This window comes from Amblyomma maculatum, chromosome 3, assembly GCF_055883805.1.
Source record: "Amblyomma maculatum isolate TAMU_Amacu chromosome 3, ASM5588380v1, whole genome shotgun sequence".
Lineage (NCBI taxonomy): Eukaryota > Metazoa > Arthropoda > Arachnida > Ixodida > Ixodidae > Amblyomma > Amblyomma maculatum.
In genome coordinates, this window is record NC_139346.1 from 217,739,294 (window position 1) to 217,757,892 (window position 18,599).

At 45.6% G+C, this 18,599-nt stretch overlaps 2 protein-coding genes across 8 annotated transcripts in view; one reads left to right on the forward strand and one right to left on the reverse strand.

Moving 5' to 3' along the window:
- Positions 1 to 18,599, reverse strand: part of LOC146197713 (pleckstrin homology domain-containing family G member 5-like) — a 767,578-nt gene that overhangs the window by 555,811 nt on the left and 193,168 nt on the right. The gene's annotated exons all lie outside the window — the stretch shown is intronic.
- Positions 1 to 18,599, forward strand: part of LOC146197714 (uncharacterized) — a 177,904-nt gene that overhangs the window by 108,566 nt on the left and 50,739 nt on the right. The window contains exon 2 of one of the 6 annotated variants that reach the window (XR_014706218.1): positions 16,322 to 16,457. The exons of 4 other annotated variants lie outside the window; for them this stretch is intronic. The gene's annotated coding sequence lies outside the window, so the exon portion shown is untranslated. Of the gene's footprint in view, positions 1 to 16,025; positions 16,287 to 16,321; positions 16,458 to 18,599 lie in introns of those variants that run through there. One more of the 6 variants, XR_014706220.1, reaches the window with a different exon arrangement.

Below are 18,599 nucleotides of genomic sequence, written 5' to 3' on the forward strand. Positions count from 1 at the left end.
ACGACAATATCCCGCTGCTCCTAAACATTAGTAAATAAATCTTACACGCACTTCTTGAAAATTACTTTCACGAGAAGATTTGCATTAAACGCAATAGTAGCACTAAAGGTGCCAACTAGTTCGGTAATGAATGAGTCTGAATCAATCAATCAGCGCCTGTGTTGTGTGGTCTCGTCTTCGTTCTGGCGCTGTTTATATTCATTATCATCATCACCAGCCTCATTATACCCACTGCAGGGCGAAGGCCTCTCCCATATCTCTCCACTTAACCCGGTTCTGTGCTATCTGCATCCACTTGACCCCTGCAAACTTCTTAATCTCATCCGCCCACCTAACTTTCTGCCGCCCCCTGCTACGCTTTCCTTCCCTTGGAATCCAGTTTGTTACCCTCAGCGACCATCGGTTATCCTCCCTTCGCACTACATGTCGTGCCCATGTCCATTTCTTCTTCTTAATTTCTACTAGAATGTCGGTAACTTGAGTTATTTCTCTGACCCACTCTGCACGCTTTCTATCTCTTAATGTTACCCCTACCATTTTTCGTTCCATAGCCCTCTGGGTTGTCCTCAACTTAAGTAGAACTCTCTTGGTTAGCCTCCATGTTTCAGCCCCATAGGTGAGTACAGGCAAGATGCAACTGTTGTATACTTTCCTCTTGAGCGATACCGGTAAGCTGCTAGTCATAATCTGCGAGTGCTTGCCAAATGCGCTCCATCCCAATCTTATTCTTGCTATTTCCTTTTCATGGTCCGGATCTGCGGTTACTACCTGTCCTAAGTAGACATATTCGCCTACTACTTCCAGTATTTGGCTACCTAATGCAAACTGCTGTTCCTTCCCGAGGCTGTTGAACATTACCTTAGTCTTCTGCATATTGATTTTCAAGCCTACCTTTCTACTTTTCCCGTCTAGGTCATCAATCATTATTTGCAGTTCATCCCCCGAGTTGCTTAGCAAGGCAATGTCATCAGAAAATCGCAGATTACTGAGGTATTCTCCATCTACCCTTATCCCTAACTGCTCCCATTCCAAGTCTCTGAATACTTCCTCTAAACAAGCTGTGAATAGTACTGGGGAGATTGTTTCTCCTTATTAACCTCTATCATGCATCAACTAGCCCGCCAATATGCTCTCTAAATACAAATATATCCCGAAAACTACGACGACTTTCAATTCTACACAGCAATCACATGTGCGGCAAATTTATGGAAGATGAAAGACTGTAATGTGCTGTCTACGAAGAAGCTCAGTTAACGTCCGATGCTGCAAACAGCCTGGTCCTCGTATCCCATTTGCCAATCTCACTGATTCACACATCCCTGACGAGGGCGGGACGGCAGTCGGTTCCCACATAAAATACTTTTCCTTTTTTTTTTTTTAATTTACCATGAACGTCCATCTGCTCGACAACTAAAAACGTTCGTGTTAGCTACTAATCACAGCATCTTTTTTAAACGCAGAGATCCCTGCAATAGGGAAGCGATACTGACGAGCACAAGCTCGCGTATAAAGTCGATTGTGTGACTCCTTTTCGGGCCGCTGGCTGATCAGCCGAAGGACGGCCTATAAAACCGAAATCGCGGCCCATTAAAGGTGATAACGCTGATGAAGAAAAAGAGGGGGGGGGGGGGGGGGGGAGTGCCTCATATCTTTTAGCGGTAAGCGATAGTCTTGGGGGGTCCGGTCATCATCACCAAGGGCACCAGGTCAGCGACATCGTCCAGCGCAGCCAGCGCAGCCAGCGCATTGCGCTGACTCAGCGCACTCCGATCGAGTCTGGTCAGCCGTGGTCGAGACTGCAATGGAGCGCGCATTCCGCGAGGCCCTTCGAGGCCGGTCCTTCGCACACTTCGCCACGCAAGTGTGTCGAGGTCAACACGGATCTCACGTCTTCAGCGAGGTGGAACAGGTGAGGCGAAACGTAATAAAGAGGCCCCAGTATGGCGTTTGTTTGATTAAAAAAAAAACGATCAGACAAACAGCGTGTGTTCCTGCAAACGTGGGCTCTTCTGCTTACAGCCGGTACTCCGTTTCAGCGAAAAGAAATTCCGAGGCGAAAACAGGAAAGAAATAAATTCTCTAACACAATCAAACTTTGGTGATCGTTACCGAGCTACAGCTACAGTGAGCATTGGGAAGCTTTTCCGCAATCAAAAGATGTTATCTCTCTATGCTGCTATGCTTGGTTTTCGTTTATCCGCCGAGAAAAAAAAATAAGATTGTACTGATTGCAGCCGCTGAATCGGATCTTCTCTTTTTCGGCATTTAGGAAAACTAAGCGGTATCAATGCGTTTTAGTGAGGCTGGCAAATATTGCACAGCCCTTTCCATGTCCGCAGTGGCATCCATAGTGTGCAAGCATCATGCATACGCCACTCCGTGTACGCCCCAAAAATGACGAATACAGAACTTCAAATAAAAAAAAAACAATAACTCCTGTACTCTTCTCCACGCACCTTCCCCGCTTCCTGGAGCGGTGAGGTAGCATCCATAGATTTATGGGCCTTTATTCCAGAGGGCTGATGAAGAGGGGGAGACCAACCCGGAGCCAAGAGTCCCAAGGTTGATGGCGTAGCAGCTTGTGTCTTTTCTGCCAGATATTACGAACCGCGAACATAGCGTATAAAATATTATGACAAAATATAAAAGGCAGTCATACGGAGCTGCTAAGAGCCCCGAAGATCTGGCGTTCAGGGCAAAAACTATGGGGGAGCGGAGGAGGGTTGTGTAAATCGCGCGCGGGCCGGCCCATCAGAGTTGAAGTGGTGTCGAAAAAAGTAAGTTAGTATTCAATGTCCGCCCATATTTCTGCAACCCATTGTAGGACTTAAGTGCCTTCTCCAAATTTCTGCTGCATACTATAAGCCAATTTGTTTTGGGGAGTTCCGAAGTAATAATTGAGACCACACTGGACATCCGCGCTGCAGGCGATAGAAATGCGCGCTCTGTCGCGGACATTTGTCATCCGGATGCTATATTTAGCCATTGCGGATGTAAAGTGAAACACGTGTCGATGCAATGCAAGCTACAAGCACGAGGCGGCGGCTTCTGCCAACGCGTTGTTTTCGCGCGCTAGTGGGCCAGTTACCCGGAAATAGATGGGCGACTGACATGGTACAGAAAGCTGCTTGCAACTGTGGCTCGCATCGACGTCATCGAGGCTTCCACGCTAGGTAACCACATGCACGGCCTGAGGACCGATTTGATTTCATTATCTATACGCTGACAATGAGGATTCTGCCAATGGAGCCCCAGCGTGACGTAGAAGCCAATTGGTACGATGTCAACAAATTATTGCGTAGTCCAAGAAAGGACTGCCAAAAGAAAACGGAATTACTCTTTCACGCACTTCCTTAACCCTATGAGCTAACTTTAGTTTCGCGCGTCAACTCTGTGTCGTCCGGGTGTCGTGACCGGGGGCGCGTCGCTTCCTCGGCAGCGGTCACGTCTCTGCCACCAAGCGGTGTGCGAGAGGACACGCGGGCACGCCGCTTCGCAAGAGGGAGGAAGAGCTAAGAAAAACAGCAGCCCTCCCTCCTCTTCTGAGGAAGGGAAGGGGGAAGAGACGCCATGTTTACTCAAGAACCTCGACCACAGCGAGCTCCGCTTTCGGACCTAGATGCGGTTGACCGACATTTCGTGTGCCGTGAGCCGTCACCCTGGTCTACGTGAGAAAGCCACGCTCTTTAATGCCACGTGGAGTTGGGGGAAGGGAGGCAAGCTTTCGCATTTTGCGGAATCGGCTTTTCTTCATCAAATATTACAAAAATCTCAACGCGGACAGCTTGCATAAGAGCCAGCGCAGTTGGTTGGTTGCTTTATAGGAAGGGAAAGGCGCAGTATCTGTCACAATTGTGTCTGTGGACACCTGAAACGCGCCGTAAAGGAAGGGATGAAGGTGGGAGGGAAAGTGGATAGAGAGAAAGGGGGGCCGTAGTGGAGGGCTACGCGTAATTTCGACCACCTGGGGATCTTAACGTGGGCTGACATCGCACAGCACACGGACGCCACTTCGTTTCGCCTCCATCGAAACGCAGCCGCCGAGGCCGGGATTCGATCCCGGGAACTCCGGCACAGTAGTCGGGCGTCTTACCGCTGCACCACCCCGGCGGGGCAGCCAGCGCAGTACAGATTTTATATTTTGAGCCTCATTTGGCCACTGTGGTTTCTGTTTGCGCATTAGTATTATTTCTTTGGCTGCACTGGCTCACATACATTTTGTCTTAATGTTCGGAAATATTTTCTAGCATATTTTTATCTTCGCTGAGTTTTGTATTTTGCATTTCTCATCCCACACAACTGCCATGCCATGACTTACACTTGCTTTAGACCTTATATTAGCCTCTATTGCGCATGAACGATGAGTGCCCATATTTAAAGCATAACTTCGAAATAAAATGCAGGAGAGCTGAAAGTTGCTTAAAAAGCGCCTTGCCGTGCTGACTTAGATATCACCGCAGAGCCACATGCAGTGACGACACCGTGTAGGTGTGTTGGGTGCGGTACGGAATAGTTGAAGACGTCAGGGAAGATTTCTGTCTCTAGAGGACGCCGAGAGGCAGTAAATCCACGCCACGGCGGAGCTTGCCACGCAGCTTGTAATTACCCGTTCGTCATCTTAAACAGAAGCCGATATGCATTATCTTCCCACTTAAGAAACATACAAACAAAAAACGCATGTACCGGATTCAAAACACAGCTACCAAAAGAAACACGAATCCAAGCGAAAATACATAGCAAAAACAAACAAGAAAACCTGGAAATGTATGTCATCTATTCAGTGTCTCGAAATACATATGGAAAGGGGACTGAATCATTCAGAAAAAAAAACAATAGGAAACATGATTGAACAATAAACAGGAAGAAAGCTAACTGGCTGACAAAAACATTAAATGCCAGAAAACATTTCTGACTTCCTTCCACTTTGAAGACTTAGTTTCATCATGACGTCATCTATTACACCGCTCTTTTCGCGCCGTTACAGCGTCCAGCAAGCATCAGCAACGCGTACACAGAAGAAGCGCGGACTTCGCACGGAACGGTTTCTGACAAAAAGCAGCCCGTTTTTTTTTTGTTTTTTTTTTTTTTTCATGTTTTGCCCTACTATTCGCCTACTCACATGTCCCTCGATGGCTTTTTTTGGTAGCTTGTGTAATCGGTGGAAACTTCAGATGGCTGGCCATGCATTCAGAAGAATACAATAAAAAAGGAATCGTTCACCGGTTTTAGCGCCAAAAGACTCCTGCCGAAAGCCACGTTCTCATTGCAACATCCTTAAACGTTAAAAACGACTAAAATGCCAAGAAAAGAAAAAGCTCAGCCATGAGCGCAAGCCGAAGTCATGCTCTCAATGCAAACTTTAGCATGACAGTCAAGTTCACGAGGCACAGGGATTCTTAAATCTGATTTTGATTCGGCGCATGATTAAGCCAAGCATTTTCTGCAAAGCTTGACTCGCTTCTGTGCACGCGGATTAAGAGGTCGGGTGTGCGTGATCCCGTTCACTGTACTGCGATCCCCAACAACACACACTTAACACTAGCCTTTTATTCGCTGCTTTTAATGCGGAAGCATTTCTAGCCTCATCATGAGTGGCGTGGATATGTCAGCGCGTGTGTATCCGCGAGTGAGAAATAAATTACGAAAAAGACGTGAATCATGCCCATGCCAGGGCTCGAACCCTCATCCTTTCATGCCCCGGCCTAGTGGGTTGACCATGCGCCGACTTGCTGACGACCAGTTAATAATTTTCCTAGTCTAGCGTAGACACCGGGGTGCGTTTAGAGAAAGGACGACTCCGCATGCTCGCAGCGGACACGCCCGTCATCTATAAGTTGCTGCGTGAGATAAAAAATCTAATAAAAATGAAAATAAATTTGAAAACCAAAAATCAAAACAAGAAATAAGGAACATAAAAATAAAAAGTGAGGAAATACCACTAACGTAAAGTTGTACACGCCGGAAAAGCAACGATACGCAGAACGATCTCATTACGTAGCAAGGCCAGACAAGCAATGCTTTCGCATTTCACATGTAAGAAGACAATTGCGCTCCTGGGATTTTTATTCCCTGAGCAAAGCTTCTCGTACTATTTTAAATTTTCTTCCTTTTTTTTTTTTGTTAACTAATTCAATGTCCACAATATCAAAATGGAACAATGCGAGAAGAATATTCGTGCACGATCTGTTTTGAAGTAGACGAAAAACAATGCGGGGGTTTTCCTTTTTTCTTTTTCTTCTCAGTACTACATGAGTTTGAATATCTTATGTTCAACGTGACACAATGGTCAACAAGTCACCTTGGTGCGTCTTTCAGGATTAATGCGCAACGAATAACCGAGGAAGACGATTGAAACAGTCTGCATGCGCTCAGTGTGCATGCTTTCTTGTGTTATCCTACTCCCGCAAACAAAATTAATTAATCACCGAACATTTTTCGCGTAACTTTCATTCAAAGAAATTATCGCCACTGTGATTGTTCTTTCGTTTGCGGGCAGAGAAAAAAATAAAATTCATTTGTGAGTGGCCGCTATCTGTTCCTTTTCCTGACGCTCGCACGTGTGCATCAATTCTGATCATTCTGGAAAAGGGAAGAAGACAGCAAGGAACCCGCACGTGCAGCTCTGGAACTTTCATCCTCTCGGTGGACCTCATTCAGAGTACTTTCTCTTTAAAGAATGGCGACGCCTTCTTCCTGGCACGCCAGTGAAACAATCTCCACGGTTCAAACAAGAACTGCCCTCTTACACTTCCGGTCGGAACTTTCTGCACCTGTTTCTCGTGAAAAACGTCCCGTATTTCAGTTTCAATCACTGGAAGCACCACTGTGTAACATGTCTTGATTTTTTCCCGCACAGGTGCGTCCCGTTCAACACGCTGAAAAGGACAGATGCGTACCTCGCTGAGCTGGAGAAGAAGAATTATGGAAGCGGGATTTCTCGTTGCCTCATGAATCAGCACTGACAGAACAATGCGACAGTTTCTTTGTATCGTTTCAACCGTTCGCTGAGCTTCTCCGGCGCTTTATTAACGCGTAAAAAAACTGCTTTTCTCTTCACGGCCCATGCATGGTAAAAATATATGAAGCACAGAAACAAACTGCAAAATCGAATACAAATAACCAACCCTCTCTGTTCTGCAGCAGTTATGCAACCTTCATCGATGACGTTTTTTCATGCATTTCTTGAGGGTGATTACGTCCTGAACCGCTATAATAAAACTCACGACTTACAGTGCGTAGAATATTTCAATAAGACCGTCCCTCACTATAGCTTCGAGTTCTCGTTTTGCATAGTGCGGGGGTAATTATGACACACGGTAATTTCGAAATGGTAGTTCCCAAAGCGCTCATTAAGCGAAGTTCTCTATCCCAAAAGTATAAGGAGCCAGTGTAAGAGCGCCGCCAAAAAACGTCGCTGCGGCACCGTGCAAGCAAGTGAACCAGCAGCGGGCCACAAACCCGAACACGAGGACGATGCTCGTCTAAAGCAAATTAATCTCCCACTTGGAGGAATTTCTAACCGGAAAAAAGATTGAGGGCTCAGGTAGCGGCCTGAGAAAGGAGGTCACTGGAGGATGGCACGTAGCGACTGAGCGCGCATGCAGAAGACCTTTACGGTATTCGCAGCTCGCTGTAATCCTCGAGCAGGCTTATCAGCAGCTTTGCGCCTGTAAGCCGCTCTTGGTCTTTCGAAGACCACTCTGCGTTAGGTTGATTCGCATCCTCGGAACAATGAATAACCCTAAAAAACATACACAGACGCGAAATACTAGAAGATAAAGTATAATGGGAATGGAAGGAATGAAGAGAGAGAGAAGTAACAAAGGCGCTATTACTTTCTCAATTTGTCGGCAAACTCCAGCTTCACAATGTATTGAGACAACGAAGCAGGTCACGACGTCGCACACGTGTAAGTTCATTTACGCACGCTAAAGCGCATCTTGCAGCAGTTATCGCTCCCATGAGTTGGCGTGGTAGCTACCTGCCGTGAAAGGCAGGAAGCGAGTCGGTATCCTTTTCTTCGGGGTGCACGATTACTACTTTCTCCACCCGCCGGGGTGGCGCAGTGCTGGCGGCGCTCGACTACTGTGCCGAAAGAAGCGGGACCAAATTCCGGCCTCGGCGGCCGCTTTTCGATGGAGGCAAAAAGCAGGAGCCCGTGTGCTGTGCGATGTCAGTGCACGTTAAAGAACCCCAGGTGGTCGAAATTTCCGGAGTCCTCCCCTAAGGCGTCCCTCCTAGCCTGAGTCGCTGTGGGACGTCAAGCCCCGCAAAATAATAATTATATTTCTTTTATTTTTTCATCGAAACTGATTAGGGAAGGTTGGGAGAAGAAGCTGGAAGGCCCGCTTTACTAGCTCCCTCCTCCTTTTACAAAATAAACAAGATTGACTGAAGGCTCGCAATGCAGCCCAGTGTGCACGCAATATGCACTAAACTACAAAAAAAGGAGATACGATCATATAATACAGGAATGATAAAGTGTTTCTTTAAAAAGAATAAACATAGAGCGGTACAACAATTTGCATAAATATGGTGGGAATCGACAATGATACGACAAAGGCGCAATAATGCGGTACAACACAGGACGATAAAGGGGTTAATCAAGACTCCGGTTAACAAAAACTAAACTAATCTAAACTATAGCACTTCATCCGATCCGATCCGAACACGCTATTAAATCGAATATGAATCCGGAATAGCTTCCATACGAAATCACATACGGATCGAATATTGACAGCATGGAATCGAATACAGATGGAATATTTATACGTCGCGCTCACTGCTTATCACGGCTGCAGTTATAAATAGCACTCGCTTATTACGAACGACGCAGGAGCTACCGTCAAAACTTGTATTGGGGCTATGGCACTATTCCTCAATAAAACGAGCAGCACTGGATGCACTATTGTGTTGCAACGAACGGAGAGACCAGTTGACTCGCCGCTGCAGTCGAAAGACGCGCGCTTCCCGCCAAAGCGGAGACCTATAAAAGCATCTCCCAAGTTCAGCACAGTTCTCTCCCCCTCTCCCCCCATCTCTCTCTCTCTTTTCACACACACACACACACACACACACACACACACACACACACACACACACACACACACACACACACACACACACACACACACACACACACACACACACACACACACACACACACACACACACACACACACACACACACACACACACACACACACACACACACACACACACACACACACACACACACACACACACACACACACACACACACACACACACACACACACACACACACACACACACACACACACACACACACACACACACACACACACACACACACACACACACACACACACACACACACACACACACACACACACACACACACACACACACACACACACACACACACACACACACACACACACACACACACACACACACACACACACACACACACACACACACACACACACACACACACACACACACACACACACACACACACACACACACACACACACACACACACACACACACACACACACACACACACACACACACACACACACACACACACACACACACACACACACACACACACACACACACACACACAGGAACTTCGCTGCAATCAAGGCATCCGGAGTGACATCTTCAATACCGAATGTGCCGCTGACGTCAGCTACAAAGTCAAACATCTCGAGCGCTTTCTTCAGTGGGCGTGGAAGCACCGTGACAGCAATGACCTCACGCTGGTCTTTGTTCTTTGTGCAGGTTACCAACCTTCATATGCATGTTTTAAATCCGCTGACTGGTATATAGTTGTGCTTCCAGGCCCCGGAGCACTAATCCAGCCGTTCAGTGATCTGTTACTGTTGATATGCGGTGACATCGAGAGCAACCCTGGTCCGGATGGGGAGTCCTCTGACATTTGTGAAATGCTGCAGGACATACGCGAAAGATCAATTCGCATGGAAGCAGCGCAGGTTGCTATGCCGAACGATCTATCAGAGTTGAAACGAGACCAACAGACGGCAACACGTGACATTAAGAAGCGTCTTGAAGCTGTCAAAAATATAACGTCTGCTATTGATAACTGGAATCGGGATCTTTGCGATACACGTAAAGCACTCGAACGTGTAGAAATGGAAACACGCGCGTTGCGTGCTAGTTTAGACGACAGCAAAGATCGTTCCCGGCGTGACAACCTTATCTTTTATGGGTTTCCTGACAGCGCTTCTGGGGCTCAGGAACAAACTGAAGAAAAAGTTCTTGGTCTTATCAACAAAAAACTCGAACTCTCTTTAACGAGTGACTGCATTGCTCGGGCACATAGAATCGGTAGATTCGCAGAAAACAAAACCAGTCCAGTCGTGGTAAAATGAGACCCACAAAACAAAAACGCTAGTTTACTCCAAGCGATCTGTGCTCAAGGACAAGGACCCGTCTATAAGGGAAAATGTTTCCGCATCGACACGTAAGGCGAGCAAGCGGTTAATTAAATACGCCAAATAGTATGATCTACCAGTCATTTACGGCACAACAAATTGATTGCCAATGAAAAATGCCAAAGCTATAATGTGGAAACTGATGTATTTGAGGTCGGGCCTGCACTGTATAATGACGACAGTGAGCCTCCGCACAGCCTTCGTTCTGGTCGTATTCTACCTGATGTGGGAAAGTAGGGATTCGCCAGTGGCAGCAGTACAGTCGAGCGCGATTTGAAGGTTATCGAGCGAGCGTCGACCGAGAGCATGAACAGCGCCATGGCCCAGAATTCTCTGCCGAGGCGAGGGAGGCATCAGGCCAGCTTCCCTCACTCTTTTTGTTGTTCCTTCAGCAGCCGTCACTCCCTGCTTAAATATCAGTTTCTTTTTTCTTTTTTTTTTCTGCGAACAGGCAGTTATCGTCGTGCGCACGACGTGTTCTAGGTATTATCTGAAATTGGACACTTTATCGCAAAAATGGAAAGCTTAGAATAGGGAAAAAGGACGTTGAGTTTGTCGCGGGGGTGATGGTTGTTGTATATATGGAACAGCGAACGAGGGAGAGAAGAGTGCGAAATCATGGTTTTCCTGTTCCAAAACCGGCCGCCAGGTGCCTGGAGTGCTAGGCTGGCTCGCGCGATATCCTTCAAATCGCGCTCGACTGTACTATACTACTCAGAGCACTGGCCCGATTATTTTCTTCCCTAATATATGTATTTATTTTATTTTTTTATTGAATCCTCAAAGGCCCCATTTAAGGGGTATTACATGAGGGGTGGGCTTGGAGTACGGCGGTTACAATAAAAAATGTCTTTCGATGGCAGTCTTGAAATGATGAATGTCGGTTAGTGAGGCGATGTGGTGGGGAAGGTCATTCCAATCCAGGGCAGTGCGGAGAGAAAATGACTTTTGGAATGTTATCGTATGGGCGCGCTGGGGGTAGACGGCATTGGAGTGGAGATGAAGAGATGACCAATGGGCTGGACGGATGAACACGTTGTTAGGTGGCAAGCTGTGATAAAACTTATGATAAAGAGAAAGGCGAGCTAGTTTCTGGCGTAAAGCTAGATTGTGAAGTTCAAGTTTGGATTTTAGTATGGTAACACTGGTGCGATAGGAGTAATCTGAAAGAATGAAACGTGAAGCTCGATTTTGAGTAGATTCCAGTAAATTAATCAGATTAGTTTGGTGAGGATCGAATATAGCTTGAGCGTACTCAAGTTTGGGTCTGACAAGCGAAGTGTAAGCAATTAGTTTGACACAAGAGGGAGCTAACGAAATGTTGCGGCGTAAGTAGCCAAGAACGCGACAAGCGGAGTTGGTTATATGAGAAATATGACTGGACCAGGATAGGTCACTGGAGATATGAATGCCTAGATATTTGATAGTGTCAGTTTGAGTTATAGGAAAATCGTAAAGATGATAGGTAGAAGGTAAGTAGTTACGCCGACGGTGTAAAGAGACATGAAACGTTTTATTAACATTTAATTTCATAAGCCAGGTGTCGCACCATTCTTGCACGTTAAGCAGATCATTCTGTAGGATAGCGATGTCAGATTGGTTATTTATGGTGCGGTATATTACACAGTCATCAGCAAACAGCCGTATGTTAGATGTTATGCAATTTGGCAGGTGGCAGTATCTTGCCCAAGAGAGACTACTTGTGTGGTCTGATAAATGATTGTAACGCTGATATTATTGCTCTTACAGAGATATGGCTGTCTGATAAGGTATTAGATAGTGAACTCTTTCGGTGCGAAAAGAATTACAACATATTCCGATGCGATAGATCTGAGAGGCACGGTGGCGGTGTATTACTTGCTATTAATCAACAAATTGAGACCTTTTGTGTTACATTAACAACAGGTACGAAAATTGTGTGGTGTTGTATAACCTTACGTTTCAGAAAAATTATTTTTGGTGTGTGCTATCGACCACCATCTAGCCCAGCCAGTTTCTGTGATGATTTGCACGATTGCCTCAATCAAATCTCTGTTTGCTTTCCGGGTGTGACTGTCTTTCTGTTAGGGGATTTCAACTACCCAGACCTTCAATGGAATCAAGACAAATCAGTCTTGGTTTCGTCATGTTCGCCTTCTGAAAATTTCCTTCGCATATGTTCTGATTTTGGGTTGTCGCAGCTTGTTGAACTACCGACACGTGTCACTCCACGTCATCCCTTCTTGATCTTGTCCTTACGTCGTCGCCAGAAATCGTGTTCCCTATTATCATCTTACCTGGTCTAAGCGATCACAAGATAATCCCCTTTACTCTCCCTCTCTGCCAGTAACACGTTCGCGTAGGCGTTTCAAACATATCAGAGATTACAGTAAGTCTGACGTTCATGCTATTAACATCAATCTGGCCTCATTTGTAGATGAAGTTTTGCCTGCGTATCTTGACCGCAGTGTCCCCCTCTATTGTAATTGGGAATTATTCAAAAACAGGGTTTCTGAGCTCATAAGGAAGCATATACCTCTAAAGAGGGTATATACTACCTCTGCTACTCCGTGGTACAACCGGTATCTTGACCGTCTTTCCAATAAGAACAAAAGACTATTCCGCGCAGCTCGCAAAACGCAGTCTGCTATCCGGTGGTCTGCGTATCAGGTTTCTTCAACAGCTTATTCAAGTGCATTAAAGTCAACCTAGTTTAACTTATTCAAACAGACTCTGCCAGCTATGCTTAAAAGTAATCCAAAATAGTTTTGAAACAAAAGTAAAAGACAACTGAATTAACACCATAGTACTAGTTACTGAACAGGGTGATCCAGTTCTTGACCCACTGTGCGCAACTGTTTTCAATGACACTTTCATCAATGTTTTCTCCAGCTTCACCGATCCTTCAACGCTGCCTTCACAGCAAGCATATCACTTCTTACCAATGGACGCCATTGTCTTTCGTCAAAAGAAATTTGGAGTGTCATCAACCAACTTAAAGTGTCATCCTCATGCGGCATCGATGACGTCAGCATCAAATTCTTTAAAAATACTGTGGAGTATTCTTCTTAGATCATCACATCCTTCCCTATGACTGGCTTACCGGTGAAGTTATTCCAGTGCGTAAATCTGAAGATACTCACGATCCACGTAATTATCGTCCCATTTCTTTTACTTCCGTCCCATGTAAAGTTCTTGAGCACATCATCTTTTTAGAATCTAACCAGCCCTTTACTCCAAAGCAGCATGGAGTTCGCAGATACTTTTCATGTGAAACACAGTTAATGACCTTCACCAATGACCTTCATGCCTCTGTAGACTGTGGAATCATAACAAATTGCCTATTCTTAGATTTCTCAAAAGCCTTTGATAAAGTTAGTCATTCTCTTTTGCTTATAAAACTGAGCCACCTTAACCTTGAACCTAACATACTCAATTGAATTCGTGCCTTCCTTAGTAACCGCATTCAGTTCGTCTGTGCAAACAATCACGACTCACAATCAGCCCCTGTGCATTCAGGCGTGCCGCAAGGATCGGTTCTTGGGCCATTATTATTTTTGATTTACATAAATGACTTGCCTCTTAACATCTCATCTAATATCTGCTTGTTTGCCGACGAATGCTTAATTTATAGAGTAAATTATAACAAGAATGACATTGCATGCCTACAAACTGATTTAAGCAAAAAATATCACTGGTGCCAACCATGGAAGATGAAATCAAACACATCTAAATGAAAATGCATGCGTGTCACTCGTAACCAACAAACAGATTCAGACTACTTTCTTAATAGTACTCGTCTCGAATCGATACCATCCTACAAGTACGTTGACATTAACAAATCTTATAATCTTTCATGGAATTTTCGCACATCAAGCACATCACTTCGAAGGCTAACCGCATGCTTGGGTACGCCCGCCGAAATTTCTCTTCATCGCCACCTTCATTTAAAATGTTACTGTACACCACACTTATCCGTCCGCAACTCGAGTATGCATCCTCCATCTGGGACCCCTGTAATATCACATTAATAAATGAACTAGAGGCTGTGCACAATATAGTTTCATAGTTGGAAATTATCATCGGACAGCAAGTGTTACGCGTATGAAATCTAACCTCAAGCTTCAATCACTGTCTACTCGCCGTAAACTTTCACGCATTTGTCTTTTTCACAAGCTATACTAACGCAACGCGCAGTAGATGGCGGCTTATATAAAAGAGCCATCTTTCATCTCGCCTCGCATCGATCACAACCAAAAAGTTGCTGTTCCCCACTGTAGGACAATGACCTGCTTTAATTCCTTCCTTCCTAAAACATGCGATGACAGGAACCATCTTCCACAGGCAGTTACTTGCATCATCGACCCCGCGCGTTTCAGAGCCGCATTAATCGCACTGTTGGAATCTGATTAATTCCCAAGTTGTTTCACGAATTTATTTTGGATGTTTTGTTTGGTTTCTTTTCGATGACTCATGTATACTATATTCCTTCTTGTTGAATTTCGTTTTGAGCTATTTTCAATAGTATCGTTTTGTGTCACGCTTCCTCTTGTACTTGATCTTGTTTTGTTTCGCTACTCCCACCCCCTCTGTAATTCGAAAGCTCTGAGGGTACAATAAATGAAATAAATGAAATACATACATACATACATACATACATACATACATACATACATACATACATACATACATACATACATACATACATACATACATACATACATACATACATGCATACATGCATACATGCATACATGCATACATACATACATACATACATACATACATACATACATACATACATACATACATACATACATACATACATACATACATACATACATACATACATGCATGCATGCATGCATGCATGCATGCAAGTCTACTTACTACCAACTTCGGACACAACGAACGGAGAGTGATTAACGAGGCCGTTATAAGTCTGCTCGACTGTACTAACATTCGCTGTACTTGTGTGAACGCTCGTACAGAGGGAGCTTTAGTGTTAAACATTGAGGCGCCAGATGCTGACTTCTAGACTTGTAGGGTTGTCGAGAGCTGGTGAAAGACACAACACCACGAAATGTCACAACACGAATGCAGTATGTTAACTTTATGAGAATCAAGTTACACGTGTAGAAAACTTATATTTTCTTGTGACGAAAGAGATTATACTAAAGCCACACATCGGAACATGAGACAGAAAATAGCACGCGCAACATCAGCCATGGCCTCTCAGGTCGGACATCAAAGCAATGTGTTTGTCTTAGCCCTGACGCGTTGTCCAGTCTTAGAGATCATGAGCACCATAAGCACTAAACGATCGCCTAGCGCCAGTGAAACCTTCATCCCGCGCATTCACATCGCTGCAGGATGTAGGTACGCAGTTCGGGTCCCGTTTTTCTAGCAGTCGTCGATTAGTCGAAGCTCCAGCCAAGTAGCCGGAAAGTACTAGAAAGCTTTATAGAATATTTGATTTAGTGCGAATAATCGGTTGTGAGAATATTCAATTCGTTATTCGAAATTTTCGAATATTTTCACACCCATACTTTTTATATATAAACACACCCTTCAATTAGCACTGGTGTGACCTCTTTTCAGAGACGCGGTGGAAGCAAGCCTCGGCGAGCTGCATGCGTCGAAGACAACGACTAAGCGCCGGAAAACGAGAACAGCAGAGAGAGAACATCCTGTGAATCTGCCTGCCATCTCAGTCGTCGATGCGTCAAAAGTCATACGCGAAGTCGTGATAATGGCAGTAAAACGTCGATTATATAGCTCGTACATTCCTCCGCCTTTCTTCGACGTACGCGCAGTATCTGCATTTCAGAAGAACGGTCTTTCCGTTACCATTTCTCCACCCCTTCTTTTTCTTTTTCTATGCCAATATTTGTTAGGAGACTCTCTGCGAAGATCGAGGTCGCCTTCAGAGTTGCATGTGACTACCGAAAACTTCCGAGTCCGCCGAGCAAGCTGATCAGAGTTATATTCAAGCCGGCATGGAATACCACACGGGGGCACAAGATCCAAGGGGTGAGGTCTATAACGCTTATGTGGTCACGTTACGTATAGCAAAGTTATTGCTATCGTGAGCCAGCTGCCGTGCTAGTTGGTAGCGCATTGTGGAAAACCTATAGAGTGCCGAAATATACTGTCACTAACTTTCTTGGCCCATAGAGAGAGCATATCGTCGGCGAGATTTTCACTTAGATATTGATATCGACGTTTTCAGTCGTATCATCCCTCTACCGGTTCTTTCATCTATCGCGCCGGCGCACCTATTACGGAGCTCCGCTTAAACGTAACCAGAATTCAAGTTTCTCAGCGGCTTTGTTGTACACTGTCCGCACCCTGATAACGATGGAAAAATACGCCGTAAACGTTTAATGATAAAAGAGTAAGGAAACGGTGGCTCACGTATGGATATTTTTGTATACGCTGATTCCAGATGAAACTGTGTACTCCTGACGGCTCTTTAATCGAGGCCACACAATTTTGGTCCACGCCCAGACCTTTCTCTAATGCCCTGTCGGCCTTACGGAAACATCGGATTAGGTTTGACATTTGTTTAACTGCCTATAGAAGCTCGAATTTAGGGCAGGTAGGGTCGCCCCGGGAAAGCAACCTAAGGTACAAAATACACACAAAAATAAACAATTTCGTCTTTAGCTTTACCTTGACGAGTATTTTCGGGCGAGTTTCACGGTGTCGCGAATTAGCGCTTCCCAAGTTGTAACTTCCGCGTGTCAGGATATAACCGGTTCAATTATTACGTCCCTTAATTAAGTGGGAGAGAAATCTGGCCGAAGTTCGCGCTGCTAAATGTGATTATTTACCTATGAACATGCCTATTTACGACGAAGCGCCCTAGAAAAGTCTCACCCACTCGGCTCGCACCGTTATCTCAGCGAACGAGAATTCTTGGACAACGCACCTACGGAAACACGGCTGCCGAGGAATCGAATTTAAGTAAGGAGTGACCCTATTTTGGATGCAGGAACTCTGCGAAGTAGCGCATCCGTGATGGCGCATTACTGGTGCTCATGTAAGGATGTTTTGGATGCAGGAGCTCGCCGAGGTAGCGCATTACTGGTGAGCAACAATAATGTGCTATCACGGATGCGCTACCTGGGAGGGCTCCTGCATCAGAATGTCTCCTTATCTAAATTCATGCCCACGCGTCCCCTCGCAGGACCCCAATTCAACGGATATGCCTCGTCAATCTACAGCAAACGCGTTCGCGTGAGTTTCCGGCCTCCGCGGGAAGCCGACGGTAACGGCCACGGCGATCGCTGGCGTTGGGTCCGGCAAGACACCAGGCGTGGTCGAGGGGCTGCCCGGGCAAAAAGCGAGCAAGCAAGGCATCAGGTGACAAGCGCTGATGCCCTGCTTTTTGCGTGACCAGTGAATTTAGCTATTGGTCCGTTGAGAACGGCCTCGCCGAATGGGGGCTCGAGAAGAACGCGAGACGGTTTTGTTTTTAGTGGAACGAGCAAGAAGATATCTCCTCTCGACGGTGGGTTAAATGAACTGATGGAACGTGCTTGCGCATTTCTCCGACGCGGTGGCTCGATCATCATCATCAGCCGGACTATGCCCACTGCTGGGCCTCTTCCATCTTCCTCCAATTAACCCGGTGCTAGTTGCACCCACCCGACCCCTGCGAATTTCTTAATCTCATTCACCCACCTAATCTTCTGCCGCCCCCTGCTATGATTACCCACCCTTGGAATCCAGTTGTTGCTATTAAAGACCAGTTGGCAGTGGCTATCCTTTGTGTCCTGCCCATGCCCATTTCTTCTTAATTTCGACTAAAATATCTGTAGCCTGAGTTATTTCTCTTACCCATTCTGCACGCTTCCTATCTCTTAACTCTACACCTACCATTTTTCATTCGATGGCTCTATGCGTTGTCCTCAACTTAAGCAGAACCCTTTTCGTGAACCTCCATTCTGTACGCTTCCTATCCCTTAACGTTACACCAACCATTTTCCGTTCCATGGTTCTCTGTGTTACCCTTTACTTCAGTAGAACCCTTTTTGTTAACCTCCATGTTTCAGCCCCATAGGTCAGTACTGGTAGGATGCAACTGTTATACACTTTCTTCTTGAGTGATACCGGTAAGCTGCTAGTTATAATGTTTGGGTGCCTTCTAAATGCGCGTCATCTCAATCT